At 40.4% G+C, this 18,262-nt stretch overlaps 1 protein-coding gene across 1 annotated transcript in view; it reads left to right on the plus strand.

Annotated features, from left to right (window-relative positions):
- Positions 1–18,262, plus strand: part of LOC118164008 — a 455,411-nt gene that overhangs the window by 333,863 nt on the left and 103,286 nt on the right. Inside the window, exon 3 of the transcript XR_004749291.1 lies at positions 2,732–2,858. The gene's annotated coding sequence lies outside the window, so the exon portion shown is untranslated. The remainder of the gene's footprint in view (positions 1–2,731; positions 2,859–18,262) is intronic.

Below are 18,262 nucleotides of genomic sequence, written 5' to 3' on the forward strand. Positions count from 1 at the left end.
CTGACATGTTCTTGGTAGAGAAGCACAGAAGGGGTGGAGCCTGGGAGGTCCTTGCTGGTGGACTTTGCCCTGCAATAGCTGTACAATGCTGTGGGAGGTACCTGCTGCGTGATGTTCAGTGGAGGGCTGAAGGGATAAAGAGGTGGCATCTATTCTACTGCTCAGAAATATGGGCCAGGTAGCTTTCCTTCTGGGCACGGCACCTTTGCCATGCTGTTCCGAGTGTTTTTCTCATACAGATTGTTATTTGAAATCATAGTTTGGGTGAAGAGGTGTCATTTCAGGTTTGAAATAAACGAGTAACTGGGAGTCCTGAGTGAGATGGCCCCTGAAGTCTGCGGGGCTGCAGTGAGTCCCCAGGTATGGGCACATGCAAAATTGACATTAGATTGATGTCAGAGCCACAGCTGCAGAGCAATGAACAAGGGAGGTTTGTGAGGAAGGGTCTTGCCTCTGAACCCCAAAAAGAGAGCTCACTTTGCATCAGTTAAATGGCTTGATTCTCTCATCCCTAATTTAAAGCTGTCCTGAAACAGTCAATTATATTCTAGTGAGAAAATGTTCAGAAATTATCTTTTTACAAGGTAAAATTACAGGTTAAAACTGACAATGCTGCTGACGTGTAGCTTAGTCAATCCGGTAAATTAGTAAAGCATGATATTCTTAGAGAAAGTGGAGAGTAGGAACAATCCCTGAACATGCTTAAAGAAAAATGTGTGAGTGATTCAGCTCTTCTCGCTGTTGCAGGGAAGAGATTAGAGGTGCACCACTTTGTCAGTTCATCTCCTTAACTCATAATATATTATTTATTACAAGGATTTGGGTTCTTAAGCCTATCTTCTTTTTTTTTCTTTTAAGATACCACTGACTATTTGATCTCGAGGGCTTATTTTTTATTATTATTAGTATTATGTACAGGTATGTGGGGAGGGAAGGATTTTGGACTACAGCAAAACCCAAGCTTTTTAACATATGGAGCATCAGTGTTTTCATCTTGTTTTGGCACTTTTTACACCTCATGCTGATGGTGTGATTGTGGTTGGTTCAAGTACAGCTGGGGCCCCCCATAGCCTCGCTTTGCGGGGGCTTTCTGACTCTGTTGTACTTTGTTTCTCCCTTTTCTGATACACCCAAGCACAAACTCTCAGTGTGAGATGTAAACTGATATGCCATCTGTAAGGGAAATGGTTATGTCTCACCTTTCAAACCCAGTGCTAACCAGGCTGGTTGTGCTGCGCGTCTCCTCTCCCGCGGCCCCGTGCACACCTCCGCCAGGCAGCTCCGTTCTCCAGGGCCCTGTGCAGCCCCGCTGGAGGATGCGAGGTGCTTGCGCAGGTGCCAGGTGTCAGAGCACAAGCGGCTTCTCCTTTTGTGCCTGAGCTAAGCTGCGTGAACGAGGAGCAGGAGGTGAAAATGGACCAACGGCTACAGAGTAGTCGCAATCCTCATTTTGAATCCTGCAGAAAGTAGCTACATATTCCACCGGAAAATGGTTTTAATGTCAGTTACAGTATGTAAAATACGTATGTATATTTTTCATGGAGCGTTTCATCTTCGGACCGAGCTCACACATCAGGAGCATGTCTGGGAGAGGAATTGCCGCAGAGCACTTCTATTGCAGAAGTACAAGCCAGGCGAAGCCCCCGTGGCTGGGGCAGGACGGGAGAGTTTGACAGCGTTGCTGGAGGTGTGACTGCAGGTGTCACACCAGCTATTTAAATTGCAGATGCACCGTGACTTTTCAGGCAGTAGCACGCTTACAGGAATGGGGATAATATCAGGCCTGTCGGTTAAATGGAGAATTTCATTTTCTGTGGCTAAACCTGTTGGAAGAGGAAGAGGCCTGTTATGATATTGATTTTCCCACCCCACCTTAAATATCCAAATAACATTTTACAGGAAAAAAGTAACTCCTAGTAACATCGGCAGAGGGTAGCCACTGTTGAATCAGTTGTCTTCTTTAGCATTTTTTTTGTTTGCTTTTTTGAGGGCAGGTCTGTTTGCTCTCTTACCATCTGACACAGCACTTGTTCTTGCTCTTTACAATGGTCAGTGGGGATAAGAGCTAGCAGCGTGGGGTCTGCTGAAGGAAGAGCAGAGGAGACAGTTGCTTCAGTCTGGGACATATGGCAGTACTACTGTGACGCTCTCGGAGGCTGTTAGCTAAACTGCTTAAGACACCTTGAATTCCTTTGACAGGATTTGAGTGATAACACATGTTTTGTTAAAAGAAAAAAAAAGATCACAAATCAGACCCTTAAAAAAATGTGATGACTTTAAAAAAAAAAAGAAAAAACACTTAATAACAACTGAGCTAATGAAAATATCAACATTTAACCTTATTTAAGTCAGCTAGAGTATCTTAACAGCGGGCAGATGTTCTTGACATAGCTGGTGTTCCAGGGTAGATTCTTCTACGTGTCAAATGTTTAAAAGCATTTTATTTAAAAGTAAAGGAAATCCTTTTTTTTTTTTTTCTTTAAAAAAAAAAAAAAAGTGTTGTAGGCTAGAATAAATTTGCTGTGTGGTTGGCAATCTGAAAGCAAAACTGTCATGGCTTTGTTCAGTTCCCAAAAAGGTAATTGGAGAATATTCAATTAAAAGAATTGGACTGTCCCATCACCCAAGCTTGACATAAAAATTTATAAAGAATATGAATTGAAAATGTAGTAATAAGACATAGAAGACATATCCCCATTCATTTTCCCTCTCTGTGCCCTTCTCTCACCAGACCGTTGATAAGAACAGAAGGAACAGATGGTGGCACCATCCTGTCTCAGCACCAAACACTGCCCTACAGTTGTACCCGGTATGACAAGCATCCCCGTGTGGAGACGCAGATAGTGCTCCTGCAAAGTGTAAGTGTCCACTCTATTCCATTTCTTTGTGAGATACACACACATATATATATGTCTGCCTTAACTGCGATTTTCACCAAATTCCTTCTTAAATGTTGTTTTGAGGTCAGAAAGGAGTACCAGCATTATGGCTTGCTATGGACATCCAATTTCTGTGGTTCTTTCCCTGTGTACCATTCCACCCTTTTGTCCTTCCTTGCCCTGACTGAAATATTTTGGGTTCATTTCTTATAAATTCTGATAAATCTTTCGTAATGGTTTTGGGGTTTTGCAGCTTAACGATATCGAATCCATCCTAAGATTTATTGTCAGTTTCACTTGACCTGGGGGTCAAACCTTAAAACGTTTGGTAGGATTTGTTGCAATATCAGGGAATGATGTGAAAGTTGTTATTTGTGGTTTCTGATTATCTGTGTCTAGAAACTATAGATTTAAAAAACGAAATGATAAATAATGTTTTCTGAGGTGTTCAGAATATGATCAGTGTGTATCGTGAACTTTGGTTTCTGGTCGACCTGATTTGTACTATGCCTGATTAAATGACGCAAAGGTATCCAAAGTTTTCAGCTTCTCTAATTTCAGAATTCCTAACCAAACCAAATGACAACAGCCAGCTCCCAGTGAAGGTGTAGACTCTCACACTGGGAATCTAAGCCTCCTGGTAGTCCGTTTGCTTTTCTTGGTTACCGTTCATGGACACTGCTGAAGTGTTCATAGACCCTTCCAGCCTGCCTGGAAACTCAGCTCCGTACAACTGTATGTGGTTGCTAAGAGGGCAATTGCTGTATTGGAGCTGCTGTGGCCAAATATTTACAGGAGAAGGGAATGGTGTTGCCGCAGGTCCTTTCTGTACAACAGAGACTGGGTTGGGTGGTTGGCTTCCTTCCCCAACCTCCCGGTGCACATGGCAAAGTACTTCAGCTATCCTACTGCCCTAGCTAACCACAAGAGGCAACCCCACCGCAGTGAGTGGATGAGCTGCAGCCTAGGAAATGGTATTTGGCCCAAAACAGGCCAAGAAGTTTAGCAAGGAGAACAAGTTTCATCAGTTAAGGCAATAAAGCACAGTCCTGCAGCAAGTCAATGATGCTCAATTGACAGCCAGTCAATATTTGTACTGGATTAACTTTTCAAGGAATGTGGAGATTTCAGGGAGTTTTATGTAAACACAGTAAATAGGTTGGGACACCACAGTACGTTTACAAATACCGCGTGTCAGATGAGATTACAGTCACTTCCAGGGAGCAGGATTTTTCCGACCACGAAAGAGACGTTTACCTCTTGTGAAATGAACACAGAAATTTCTTGATCGTCAAGTATATTCAAAACTGTAGCTGGGCAGATCTCATGGCAGCGCTCCAAAGAATGCTCCAGAAAGACAACTTCTGTCTGAGGCCAGATTCACTCATCTTCTGCATGCACTGCTCCCAAGCTTTGCCAGGTAGGGACAGCCTCGTGGCTGCGACTTAACGCGAATGTTATATGAATAGAGAAAGACTGTATCTAGTGTCTTCCTGTATGGAAGGGACATACTCTCTTCCTCTCAAAGAGCCTCAGGGGACCCATTTCCTAGACAGGATGTCAGCTGGAAGGAGTTCAGTTCTCATGTTTGTCTTATTGGGACTGGTTTATAGTCACTTTTTTCCTTTTTCCTGGTCAGAGTAGCTTTAGAGTTTGAGGTGAAGCAGCGTGTTCGTGTCTCGGTGTTCTCCGAGTGTTGCTCATCTCTGAGGAGACACTGCCTGTCATATCAATGCAATGGGCAAAGCTCTAAGAAATATACTCAGCATTTGTGGTATTTGCTCCTTAGCTGAAGGTTCTATCGGAATGCACGGAGGTGACTGCAACGAGACCAAAATGTTCTAGTTTCCAACATTTGTAGTACTGGAACATCGGGCTCTGTCCGTTTGTTTCCAAGTCTTGCAGCCTTTTGTTGGCATGCCTAGCACCCACTTCCAGCCGATATAAAAGCGATTTACTATTTCCAAAACCAGAATCAGAGTGGAAAAAGATTTCAAGATGAAAGTACAGAGATTTACTCTACAGTGGCTGTTAATTTCAAGCCGTTGCCCCAGATTTCCCGAACTGTCCCCCATATGAAAAGGGAATTGAATCATCTGAAGGCTCCCAGCTCAGCAGAAGTAGCTGGGGGCAGTTGGGCCCATCCTGCCCATCCCCGGGCACTGACCTGAGGGCAGGCAGAGGCCAGCACAAACCCGCTTGGCAAAATGGCCCCAGCAAACCTGGTGTCATGGATGTGAAACACAAGCACAGCGCTGGTGAACACAGGTAACATATCACAAAGAACCCCCCCTTGCTGAAGGGTAGATAGCTTTATTGTTATGCCTTTCATTTCTCTCGCCCTCATGTTTTTTTGTTTTGTTTTGTTTTTTTCCTTACAAAAGGTAATTAGGCCATAAACAGAGGAGTGACAACTAATTTTGTCTGCAGGAAAATTAATATTTTAAGCAACAGATAACTTTAGCTGAACAAAATTAAAAAATATATATTTTAATGACATTTTAAAAAGACAAAACCTGTTGTTTTTTTTTCCTTCTGAACTCGTCTTCGTACCTACCTGTTTTGATACGTGTGGAGATGCTCACTAATTTAAGTGAACAAATGTTCTGCTTCTGTGTACTTCCTGCCCCAACAGCAGGCCTTGCCGGTCTCAGCCTGTGGTACAAAGTTGCTTTTCATTTCCTTTCTCTTGTTCTCTGGTTCCTTTCAAAAAAGAAATGATCTGAGGAAAAAGACATTGCTTTTCTTACCCCTAAATTTTTGTTGACATTAATAGGAGTCAGGTGTCCAAATCCCTGCACACAGCTTTGAAAATGTAAGGTTTATTTTTTTTATTAATTTTTATTTTTTTTCCTGGGCAGATTCTTATGTTGCTGGAGTTGTGAATCCTCTGAAAAGATATTAAATATGCAACCATACCATGTCAGCAGTGCCTAGAGAGTTTATCTACAAAATTATCATCTACCTTCCAAATCTATAACCCTAAAATATTGATTGCTTAAAAGGTAGTGGATAAAGATTAAGACAGCACAGCAGCAGATTACCCTAATCAAATAAAAAGAGTATTAACAGCGCTGCTCACAGTCCTGGAGACGTTGGTTTGAAATACAGATGTCTTAACCAAAGTGCTATGTCTCATTCTTTGAATGCATTTTTGAATGCATTTAAATAAATTACCAAATAGAAAGAAAGCAGGGAAAAAAAAAAAAAAAAACATTTCTGACAGTAAATTTCTGCTTATAATAAAATTACTTTATGCTTTTCAGTAAATAGTTGAAACTTTGAAAGACCTTTTCGTTGGATAGTGAGAAGTCGAACATTGGATTCTCAGCTCAGAGAGCTCCATAGGCACCAGTGTGATTTTAAACCTGTGGTTGCGTGCGCGTACCTCAACATGAACAAGTGTGCCGTAAAGGTCTTACAAGAGCTGGGTAGTGGCTTGTGAGCAGAGTGGTGTCAATGCCCGTGTTCTGTCTGAAGAGAAGAGCACTCGTTGTCAGTCTATATTCCGTGGTTGTGGTGTAGCGTTTTCAGAGGATGGATTTCGGATGGCAAAATTGATGGTGGTGTTAACCCCAGAGCAGGTCGCATCTGTGGGCTGGGGCTGAACCGGGCAGGCTGCGGGAGCAGGGATCTGCGTAGGTGCCAAGTGCCCTGCACGGGCCGCTAGAACCCAGCACCATGGCTGAGTGCCCAGCCCCTTACTTGCATTTGGAGCTCCAGATCCACTAGGAAATTGGCCCTGCTCGAAACCAGCACGGGTTCGACAGGATCTGAATTTATCACGTTTGGGTCACCATTGAAGGCCATACGCTTATTAATGTCTGGTAAGAGTAACCTACCGGGGAACGCTACGTGGAAGGTGTGACCTTTGTCCCTACTGCTCTTTGTGCACGGTGGGAATTTTTGTGCAGCCAAGGCCAGAGGTGCGGTTTGTCCTTTGGAAAGAATTTCCCATTGAATGGCAGCTAGGCAAAGATTTAGCTAATACCCCATGTCCTGGGTTATTGAAGTCATGGAGGCAGAAAAAGAAAATAAGATGGGTAGTCATTAATTTCCATCAGTTACGGACAATACTGTTAAATTACTGACTCTCGTTAAAACAACGTGTCGCTGATTAATAGTATCATTTCAGCTTCCTACGTTTTTCTACCTAAAAATTTTGATTTAAAGACAAAAGATTTAAGAATGTGTGGAAAAGGTTTCGGAGGTGTAACTAATTGGTACGGAAGTCTTTTGTTTTTGTTTTTGTTTTAAATAGCGCCTAATTTTAAGTCACAGTGTAAATGGGGTTTTAAAAGTTTTTAACAGTGATGTAGATAAATTTGGAATTAAAATTGAGATCTGAAATGTTGTGTTGCTCCACTTTTAAAAATAAGTTCCCTTCTCATTTGCAATTAAAATGTCTAGAATTTGCATAAAATGTGTGAAATTAGAGATAATTGAAATACAGTAGCTATAAATATGTCTGCTCCGTTTGAAAAATAAATAAAATGTCCACTAAAAGGGTGCGAAAGCCGTACCCCCTTCTCTTGTTTCTCACATTTGGATCTCTGGCATTTTTCACACTTTTATAGCTAATTTTTATTGCAAAACAATATGTTACGTTTGTAGCAGTTGTGGGAATGCAGAATAGCCCCTGGCAGCTCTGTAAAAAAAGGAACGTTAGGAACTCATTTAGGAGAATACAGCTTTCAATTTCAGCCACGCATTGATGTCGTGGAATCGTATTAAGTGTGATCCAAGGAAAAAAAAAAAAAAAAAAAAGGCAGATAAGAAGAAGAAAGCAAATGTTATGGGAAATACTTTAAATAAACTATTATTTTAAGTATACCCATTCTATCCTGCTCCTTATGTTTTCATAACACCCCGAGCTGTCATGATAGAGCGTGTCTTCGGGGAGCGTGGTGAGACAGAAACCCAGGCTCCTGCAGGCATCAGCCGTGTGTCTGGGGAGTGCCGCCTGGCCGGACTGTACCTCTGTGCCGGGAAGGTTTTCCTTGCTTCTTCACCCTGAAAGCTGGCACTGTTTGGCGCTTTTGCTGATGTCTGCTTCTGAGCAGGTGGGGAGAGTTGTTGTCAGCCGGCCCACAGGCAGTGCTGGAGGTGAAGCGTTCTGCCCAGGGCAGCGCCATCCTCTTCTCCTATCCCGATCTCCTGGCCCAGTGTGTCAGCATTCAGCTCTGTTGGCAGATCCTTGTGTTTTTGGCTGCGGAGCAAAATGCTGCTGCTGCGCGACCAAGTTGGCACAAGGAACTGTGTCTTTCAGAGATAATAGAACTGGAAAGACAGACCTCTACCATATTGTCAAATTATCCCTTATTAACACGTGCACTTGTGAATGTCTGCCACCGGAGTGGAGGTGAACTGCATGCACAAATCCTAACGACGTTTCTCCAACTCCAGTCTTGGAACTCAGAGAAATATTATTCAAATAATACCCCACGCATCTTTTTTAGTGAAATTGCACTGTGATGTCCTGTCATTTTCGATACTGTGCAGTGTTTCTGTTACTGGGGAACACCAATCAACTTCAAAAGAGCTGCTTTGGTGTAGAAACGGGCAGCTATTCAACTCCTCTGCATCCAACACAAATACCCAGCGCAATTTGATGTAATTCACACAAAACTGAATTGGAAGGCCCAGGTGAAGGTTACTGCACCGATCTATCAGTGCTCCCCATCCTGCAATATTACTTCTGGAAACCCTCTTTTCTGGAGGAGTTCCTTGCAGAGGGAAATAGGCCAAAGCAGAAGAGTTTCCATGCAGGTAGTACCCTGAGGATGACGGAAATTTAGCAGGTTATTTTAACACTGGTGGCTCCTTCAGTAGTTCCTGCCTGTTCCCTGCTGCAGCAGGCTTATGAGAAATTCTGTGGTACCTGAGCTTGGGCATTTAATTGTTCCTCAACCCACCCCAAACACCCCTCAGTGTATTTTTCTTAAATCTCCGTGTCGGAGGCATTGCTGTGTACTGGTCCCAGTTAGGCGACTCGCTTCAAATTTCACGATTTCTGATCTGGGGACAAGAGTTACGAGGAGGAGACAGATTTCCAGGATGCATTTGAGGAGTGCTGAAATGTTAATGCATTAAGACTGAAACGATGGGATTTAAACCTCTGCGTTGAGTAGCGTGTAGTACAGAGTGAGATTGATCCCAGAAAAGTACCAGCGAGGTTGTGTCTCATACAGGCCTCGCCACTATGGAGTCATTCTTCAGAGACAGACCAAGCGACAGAAGAACCACAGCCTTACCTGCAAGGTGCCTTTTCATGCATGCTTTTTTCTCTCCTTTTAAGTTGTCCTCAAGGAAAAATAAGAGCAAAAAGTCCCTGTGCTTCTCACTGCACATCTACAGCACTTCATAAATAATAGTAGCTGTTTTAAAAGCAGGGGACAGGCAGAGGGTTACAATGGATGAAAGCTAGTTAGTGAGTTAGCTAGATAAATGCTTAAAAGACCAGCAGCAAAGATAATCCTGCATTTATTTCCGGGGTATTCACAAGCTGACCCTTTTCTGGCTTTCACGATCTGTGTTTCTTGAGTCAAAATAAGGGCTGTGCAGAAACCTGAAAAACAAAGCTGCAAATCTGGGGTATTCCCGTAATTTGTGATTGTCCCTCCTTTGGCTCATCACGCTCATTTCTGAGCATCTGCCGACTCTCCTGTCCTGTGCCGAGTGGCACTGTGAGTGATCCGTTGCAGAGGCTCTTTCTGGCACAGACAGAGGCTCGTTCACTCTAAACTTACTGAGTGACATGTGCAAAATTGATCATTTCAAGAGCCTTTTGTATAACACAAAACTTCAAGCAGAGAACCCAAGGCATTTCCTTTCATCAACCTGGTTCTAATTTGATCAAAGCACTAAAAAATTCAACCCGCCTTATTTCCTGTCCAGTTCTTTTACACTTTACAGCACATTATATATCAATCTCATATCCCTGAATTTTAAGAAGCAACCCGTTATATAATTGGATCAACAGTTGCCAATCACTCCAGCACAGCACTGCATTATTACTAAGCAGACTATAATTTTGAAGCTCTTTTTTATTATGCGTATGACTATATTATCACTGTATACATATTAGGACAGCTGAATGAGCCCCTTAAGGAAAATAAGGGTTCAAATAACATTGACAGGGTAGATAGACTAACAGAACAGAGGATTCACCCCTGTTATAACCGTATTGCCTTATGGCACATTTTCAGGAGAAAGAAAAAGAACAGTAGCTGTGTGCTTTCTATTAACCCTACCAGCAAATCAGAATATTGTAACAGTGGTGAAGCTGGCCATCTTTGTATGCTTAAGCAAATTAAAAATCAAGTCTGTTTTCAGGTCTCAAATTTAATGGTTCACATACAAATTTTGCATTGTCTAGGACCTGAAATCCCATTCCTTCGCTCTCCAGACTCCCTCCCTGTAGACATATGCACTCACAAAAGTTCAGAACAAAGCCATTCTGGCTTCTGCATGTGCACCGCACCATCCTGGTTCATTGTGCAATCGTCATTTACATCTGACAGGAGCCAGCGCTATTTCATTCCAGTAATTCATACAATTACATAGGATTGTTAAAAATGTTAAGTAAATAATATTTTTCCTCCCCTAAGCTTGAGATGTTAGTGTTCTTTGAAAGACCTTGAATCTCGTCTCAGTAGTATCTCCATAAATAAAACTGAGTGACAGCCTTTTAGAAAACTCCATGTTTTATACCATTAATTCACAGATAAGCATTGTTAGTCAAATAAGCATTTAATTCCCAATAGCCTGAATATTTCAATACCTTGTAGCAAACAAATAAATAGAATGTATACAATGGCATACAAATTATGGAAAATATTCCATAGAGTTGACATATGAACTCATAGCCTCTTAGGTAAAGGTGAATGACTATTAATGTAATTTCATTATTGTAAGGACCTCCCTCTTTTTTTTTTTTTTTTTTGTTCATATGCAATTCGTTTGTATGCATTAGCTTGAAAGAATTAAACCTGTAAATCATAACTTAGGCAATAATAATAATAATCACCATCATATAAAGAAAACAGTATGATTTCTTCTGTTTTTGCCAATCTAAACTCAGACATTTAATGGTGCATACCTGTTTCTGTTTTTTTAATTATTTTTTATGTCTCTCTCAATGTATACACACACAGACCTGCGTGTTTGTTTTTATTTATATGTGCTTTATGAACATAAATACGTTTACAATATAGACATTAAAAATATTAATTGTTTTACATATATGCAGGGACAGACACAGGCACACAGAGAAGCATACGTGTGTAAAAACAGAACATCTCTCCTCAGCAGTCTGATTCTGTGCCCTGTAGGACTTCACCAGGAAAAACTCAGGAGCAAAATGCGTCTCTCTATAATTAAAATTGCCCATTAATTTTCAGACAAAGTGATAAGATTCAGGTGAGGAGATGCCTGCATTCAGAATTCTGTGGGTTTTTCACAAAAAAGATTATTTATTTATTTATTTATTGGCTGGTCAGTATTCCTTTCATGTTGTATTTATTTAAGCCTCCAATCAGAATAGGTGCATAGCCCTTCACACCAGTGTGTGTTGTACACAGGCTGATAAAATGAAGTAAGTATGCTTATCACTTCTGAAGCCTGTTTTACAGAACTGTATTTTTTCTTTAGCAATTCATGCTGTGTTTTTAAGTAAAGCGATAAAACCACTTCCCCATCTTCCTGGATAAAATTGATTGTTGCAGGAGGAGCATGGTCATCTTCGTCTGCTTGTTGCATTTTCTTTAAAAAACAAAACAAAACAAATCCCCACACACACACAAAAACCAAACCCACGTGTGGTTGAACAGCAAGTATGTTTGTAAGCAAGTGCATGCAGACAGAACTGAATGTATATCCTATGCTGCATATTGTGTAAGCCACAGAAACAAGCTCCGCGTCCTCTTCCTCGTCCCACCACCCATCCCTGGGTAATAGGAGAATTGAAATTCCCATTTTCAGACCCACTGCAGATTAATACGGTTCCACATAGATACTTATTTCTCTGATAGTTTCCCATGCATCTTCACAGTGAAGTTGAGAGAAATTACTACAGCAGAACGCGTAAAGCAGATGTTATCCCATTAATTAGCTCTGGACCTGAGCAGGCTCAAGACTTTCCCATTTTCAGGCCGATAGGAATTGGTCCCAGTGAGCGTGCTCCATATCCACATTTAGTATCATCTCATAAACAGCACTGGAAACACAGCAGGCCCTTGATGAAGATACATTAGCTTATTTCTAATTTAAAGTTATGTTGCTTAACCTTAATGTAATTGGTCACTGGTGACCAACTGTTTGTATAGTGAGTTGATGACCAAAGAGATGTAATAAATTATAAAACTTACTGCTTAAATAGAAGGAACGACTGTTCTGTTAAAAGCCTTGCATGTAATAATGGTAAAATAATTACACCTCAAACAGAAGAGCCTGGGATCTGATAAAGCTAACAAAGTCTTTCAGATGAAGGTGTTTTCAACCCACTTTAAAGGACATGTATAAAATACTTTATTCTCTCAGTGCAGTGTCTTGCATTGGCTGAATTGTCAACTTTCAAAGCTCGGCCTAATATTGATTAAAAATAAATTGGTAAAGCAAGATGCTTGCTTTTTGAGGGGTTGCGTGGATTGAAGTAATTAACCAATTTCTGTGGTTAACAAGAAACAAAAGAAATTTGCACAAATAATTATATTCTGTACATCAATTCAAAGTCAGTGCTAGACATGTTTTAGAAGAAGGGTTGATTAGCTGGTGGAATAACCGGGATAATAATCAACTATGGAAGGAAGTAATTGACACAACTTTAATGTTTAATAATGAATAGCATGCCAGGGGCAAAATATAGGGAAATCTGCTTTCTGAGAACCAGGCCAGACCTAAAATTTCTTCAGCCAAATATAGCAATTACTTGAGACTCCTGAACTGCTTCTGTGGTCTTGTGGCAAAGTAACAGGTGTAGTTAAATTGAAAGCACACAAGTGCCTGTATTAAATCTAGTAGTTTCTATATGCTGCAATTTAATTTCAAGCCTTTTCCCTGCTGAAGACTTAACGATTGATCTTAGAAATGCAGAAACGTAAGGAACACCTACTCTTCTATGTCTGTTATTCGTTTTTCAAACGGCATTATATTAACAAAGTGTTCATTAAATCAATAAGAGTGAGGAAGAAGTGTATGATTTGCTTGTCTCAGAGGCGATAATTTCTCTCTCTAAATATTTGCATTTAAAAATTGGGCTACCTCCAAATGCCCTAACTTCACAATAAAGAAATCAAGTTTATTTTTTTTAATCCTCATATTTCATTTCTTACAAGGACCTTCCAATAATTTAAACTATTTATGGTGCCTCAAAGATCATTATTTCCCCATGACTCCTCAGAGAAATATTGGAGCCACTCTATTTATTGCTGACATTAGATTTACCTTTGAAGACTGGTTTACAGAATGGAGACATTAGGATGTGAAAGTTAATTTTTTTTTTTTTACACTGCTTGGAATGCTAAGTTTTTGTGTTTGCTGTATGAGAGTAAACATTGCTATAGCTACTCAGTTTGTTTTGGAAACTTGAAAAGCAGATGCATTAAAGTATTTTGTTTTAAAAAACACACAGTTCTTTATAAGAAAAAATATAAATACTATTTGGTGGCTTGTCATGAGTGTATATTTAAAAACAACCTACCCCCCAAACCAATGAATAAAAATGCATTTTGGTATTCTAAATGGTGGGAGAGAATTGCTCAACCAATGGAAAAGCAGGTGGGGTAACACATCCTGATTCTTGTAATTGAGGCTGTAAAGAAAGATGAGAGAGATGTGCACTGTTTGTGTCGCCGTAGTTGTGATCTGTGAAAATAACTTCAGAACAGCCTTTCTTAATATTAAAATGACTCTGTTACTGTTCAACTAAAAATCAATACAGCTCACAATTTTAATAAGGAACATGAATCTGAAAATGTGTTTAGTATCAGGTTATATAAACACACCCTAATGAGATACTATAAAATCCATCACATTAAAGGCTGGTTCCTACAAGGTATATTAGCTAAAAATGTTCAATATATTAGGTCAGTGTACAACACTACACATAATAAAGCAGGTCTGTCAAGGCAAGATGCATGTTTTGCCCCTTAAAACTGTTATGTTTTGCACATTTTACAAGGTTCTTTGAATACATGAATAAGATAAGTTATTCCCATCTCTTTCTTAAGCAATCTCAGAAATGGCTGTGACCTGAAATTGGAAATCTTGTAAACACCCATCCGAAGAGAATGTGTGCAGTTCTGTCTTAAAGAGATGGTACATGTTTAATTATCCCAACTTCTTCTAGGAGAATACTATTAACATACACATTAGCATCGTCCCATTGGTTCCTCCTGCTGCTCCACCTTAGGGGCAGCAATAGGAGCTAATCTTATTGCTCCCATGCGCATAATAATGAAATTTTGTCTTGTCTCTAAGGCAGTGTTCTTTGGTCTAAAGTACAGCAGGAAACATTTCTTTTTTTAGAAAATTCCTGACCAACTCATTTAAAAAAGATTTTAAAAATTAAAATTCTTCCTATGTGAATACCAGAGCCGGCAGAACACATTGCTTTGACTTGCGAAGCAAAATTAAGCAATTGTGCAAATAAATTGCTCTGTATTCACATATAGAATACAGTATACGGTAGCTATGGGTGTATTCAGCTCTTTGAAAAATTGGAAGCAGTGGATTTTATGTTATTTTTTTCGCGCACTGTCCATATAGGCTATTCTCAAAGAATAACATAGGAACAAACAAAAAGATATGGTTTTAATATAAAATACCTCTGCCTTTTTCTTGCAGTGTTCTACAGGCTATAATGGGGAAAGGGAAAAAAAAAAAAAAAAAAAAAACACAGGCAAAAAATACATGTGAATTCAAGGCTACTGAATTAAGGGAGGTTGTACCAACATTTCCCCCACTGTACATTATTTGTATTCAAGGTTTTTGAAATGACATTGTAATCTGATGATGCACCAGCCTATTATATTGTCTAGCAGGACAAATATCCTTGCGTTTTCTCTGTAGAACTAACACAATTTTTCCATGTCAGAGGTGCATAATATCCTGGCGGTCATAAGGAATGATGCTATTAATCCTCTTGGGCAATCTCCAGGTCTGATTATTAGGGAAATAAATTTGCATGCTGCATATGAGCTAGGTGAATCACCGAGAGCACAAATTATATTTCCTGACAGCAAGTTAGAGAATGGAGCCACATCGCTTTTTTATCTTTTTTTTTTTTTTTTTTTTTTCCTCTGAAAGCTATAGAATTTCAATTCATTACATGAGATTGGTTAGAATTCAAGTCTCTTTTTAAGTTGATATTAAGTTGAGTCTGTTATCTCTGTGAAGGCTAGTAGGTTCCCCTGAGTATCCACCTAATCACTACTTAAAAAAATCGAAACGTATAGTTAGTGTCATGATTTAGGTACCAGAGCTACTTTATTTATCAGTGTGGAGTGAGATAATTTCAATTTGAGGCTCTGTAGCCCTCATGAATTTAACTGTCTTGAAAGCTTTTTTTCCCTCTCGCTCCCTTTCTCTCTCTGCCCCTTTCTCCCCCCCTTTTAGTGTGTATATTGTAATAACGGTTATTCTGGGCACCTGTTTCGCTGTTCTCCATGCATTTTTCAGGCTGCTTTATTTATCGTATCATGCATTTCATTGTATGTTTTGAAGATTTTTGGGTGAAACGCTATTTGGATTTCAGTTAAGAAATTTGGCTGTATTCTCTGTGCCAGCAGTACTGTCAGGCATTTCTGCTTTTCGTATCAGTGATGAATGTATTTTTATTATTTTTACCGTTTGGCATCTGAGCAACCTTTTTGCATTATTAAACCTGAACAGGGAGAATGATAGCAAGTGAGAGGAGAATAAATGGCTCTATGTCCTGATGTATTAATTAAGCAGACATTTATTATAATCAGGGTTTTATAGATGTTGTAAAAAGCTATTTTTTTCTTCTATGATATACATCCACGTGTGGTAACTTTTTTGAGCTCTTTTGGAAATTGCCAGGTTTAATAGATTTCTCTCTGAAATCCTGATCACTAGTGCTGTACTGTACACGCAGACAACAACCACGACCGAGCCCTGGAGCGGTGAGTGAGTGTAGATGGATCCAGCTCGGAGTCGAGTGAGGAGTGTCTCGATTAAAGGTGGGCTCTATAAATCCACCCGGATCAGCTACAGCCTTGAGTCTGGGGGATTCTGAAATGTCTCCCGCTACTCAGTGGAGCTGAGCAAAGGCTGAAGACGTAGAAACCTCGGCACTGGTCAGAACTGTAGGCGTGACTGAAACAACAAGAGGCAGGTAATACATCTGATAATGCCAGATCTGAAATGTTCATAATCATTTACTTATTCATGAACTACAAGCAACAGTACTAAAGGAAAGGGATACATCTCTGACTCACGATTTCACGTGTTGCCAAATATACAGCAAAGGAAGCACTTTTAATCATCTTACATGAAATCTATTTAGGATTTGTCTATTCTCTCATCCGTTACGTTTCTTCATGCTTCCTGAGCATAGCTGGTGCCATTTCTTTTCAGAACAAAGGCCCTTTTGTTTGTTTTCTTTTTGTTTGTTTTATTAATTTCTTCTCAGCATATGGGTTGTGCTTATTCACAGACAGGAAGTATTTCCCACATTTAGGAAAAGGAAATAGCCTTTGGAGAAAATTCAAAGAAAGTCCATTGGGGAGTGACTTGCCTCTTCAGAGTGTTATTTCCTATTCCTGAATAGAAACATCAGACTTATTTTTGGCATCAAATGGCAGTGCTGCTATAAACACTAGCCTCTTTAATTCCCATCTCGCAGCAGACATTTATTCTAGGAACAGAGGGTATTTGTTGCTCTCCTGAAACAGGAATGGACGATAAAAAAGGAAAGTTTTAACAGAACTGCAAAATTGCCTTTCTTCTGTTGTCTGTGACCTAGCCAAGACCACACTGATACTCCTGAGCCCCAGCTATGAAAACGAGAGGCCATTTACATGTGAGCTGTCTGTGATTTGGGGAGTTGCCTTCTCGGCACCCACCAGCAGAGCCATGGCCGGTTCCCACTGCAGGGCTGCCTTTTCTCAGGCTGCTGAGAAGGAGGCTGGCAGGAAAATGATGGGTATTTTAATGGGCACTTCTGTGGGGGTGAGGGAGGGGTAGCAGGCCTGAGCATAAGGCCATTTATGTCTTCATAAATTGTAATAAATACATAAGATCAGCTGGTGTTATTGCAGAGAGAATGGAGTATAACAGTCTAGTCTGGCTGCTTCTCTGCAGTAGTAAATGCAGACCGTGTACGGATGACGATTGGCGGAAAGGGCAGGGTAGTAAGAGTCACAAATGAACCAAAGGGTGTCACCTAGTAAAGCTTTTATTTTAAACTTTATCTTCTGCTGCCCCTCATCATCACACAGTGAAAATACTCTCCTGAAAATAGAAGAGATGAGTTTTGAACTTGAGCAGCCACATAAAAAAAATTAAAATAAATAAAAAAAGATTAAAACCAGTAGTTTCTCTGAAAAAAAACAAAACAAAACAAAACAAAAAAAAAACGGAGCTCATCAGTTGTTGGATTTCTCCTTGTCTATTAATTCCCACAGTCCGTCAGGATCTTAAACCTCACGTCTAGCAGATCTCTGCAAGCACGCAGGGGAAGCCTGCTTACATCAATCGTGCCTATGTGTCTGTGTTGTCACACGGCCGGGTGTGCCACTGTGTCAGGATTTAGCAGGGCAGCTTCTGCGGCTGCAATGTCTAAAATGACGCAAAAATCCAAGTGTTTTGCCAACTGCAGCTTTCACCTTCATTATGGTGAGCTTTTCCTGGATGTTCATAAGCTTAATGCAAATGTGCAAACACAAAACATGTACAGTGCTGATTCCAGGGGGGCTGTTGCTCACCTCTTAGGAACACGAGCAACCTTTATAACTTGTGGGACTCTACCTAGAAATTGGCTGCTTTGCTTGAGAAAAACAAGTACAATACCTAAATGTCGGTGTCTTCTGTTAAACTTTCAGTTGTCAGTCTGTAGTTGATCAAATTTGGGTTTTAGTAGGATGAAAAAACAGAAAGCAGTATAAAACCCAGCGATAACGAGACGTGGCTTGTCTTCTGCCTTCCTTACGGTTGGTTTGAAGAGGTGAGGGTGCTGAGCTCGGGAACGGGCAGCTCCTGGCTGCTGCTTTGGGGGGAGCCAAAGGGGCCAGTGCGCACACAGCTCAGCGCCACATTGACAGCACTTGTGGATGCCTCCAGAGAAGAAATGTGAAAGAGAATAAGGGGGAAACCAAAAGAAAAGAAAAGAAAAGAAAAGAAAAGAAAAGAAAAGAAAAGAA

This window comes from Oxyura jamaicensis, chromosome 3 (assembly GCF_011077185.1).
Source record: "Oxyura jamaicensis isolate SHBP4307 breed ruddy duck chromosome 3, BPBGC_Ojam_1.0, whole genome shotgun sequence".
In the NCBI taxonomy this organism is placed as follows: Eukaryota; Metazoa; Chordata; class Aves; order Anseriformes; family Anatidae; genus Oxyura; species Oxyura jamaicensis.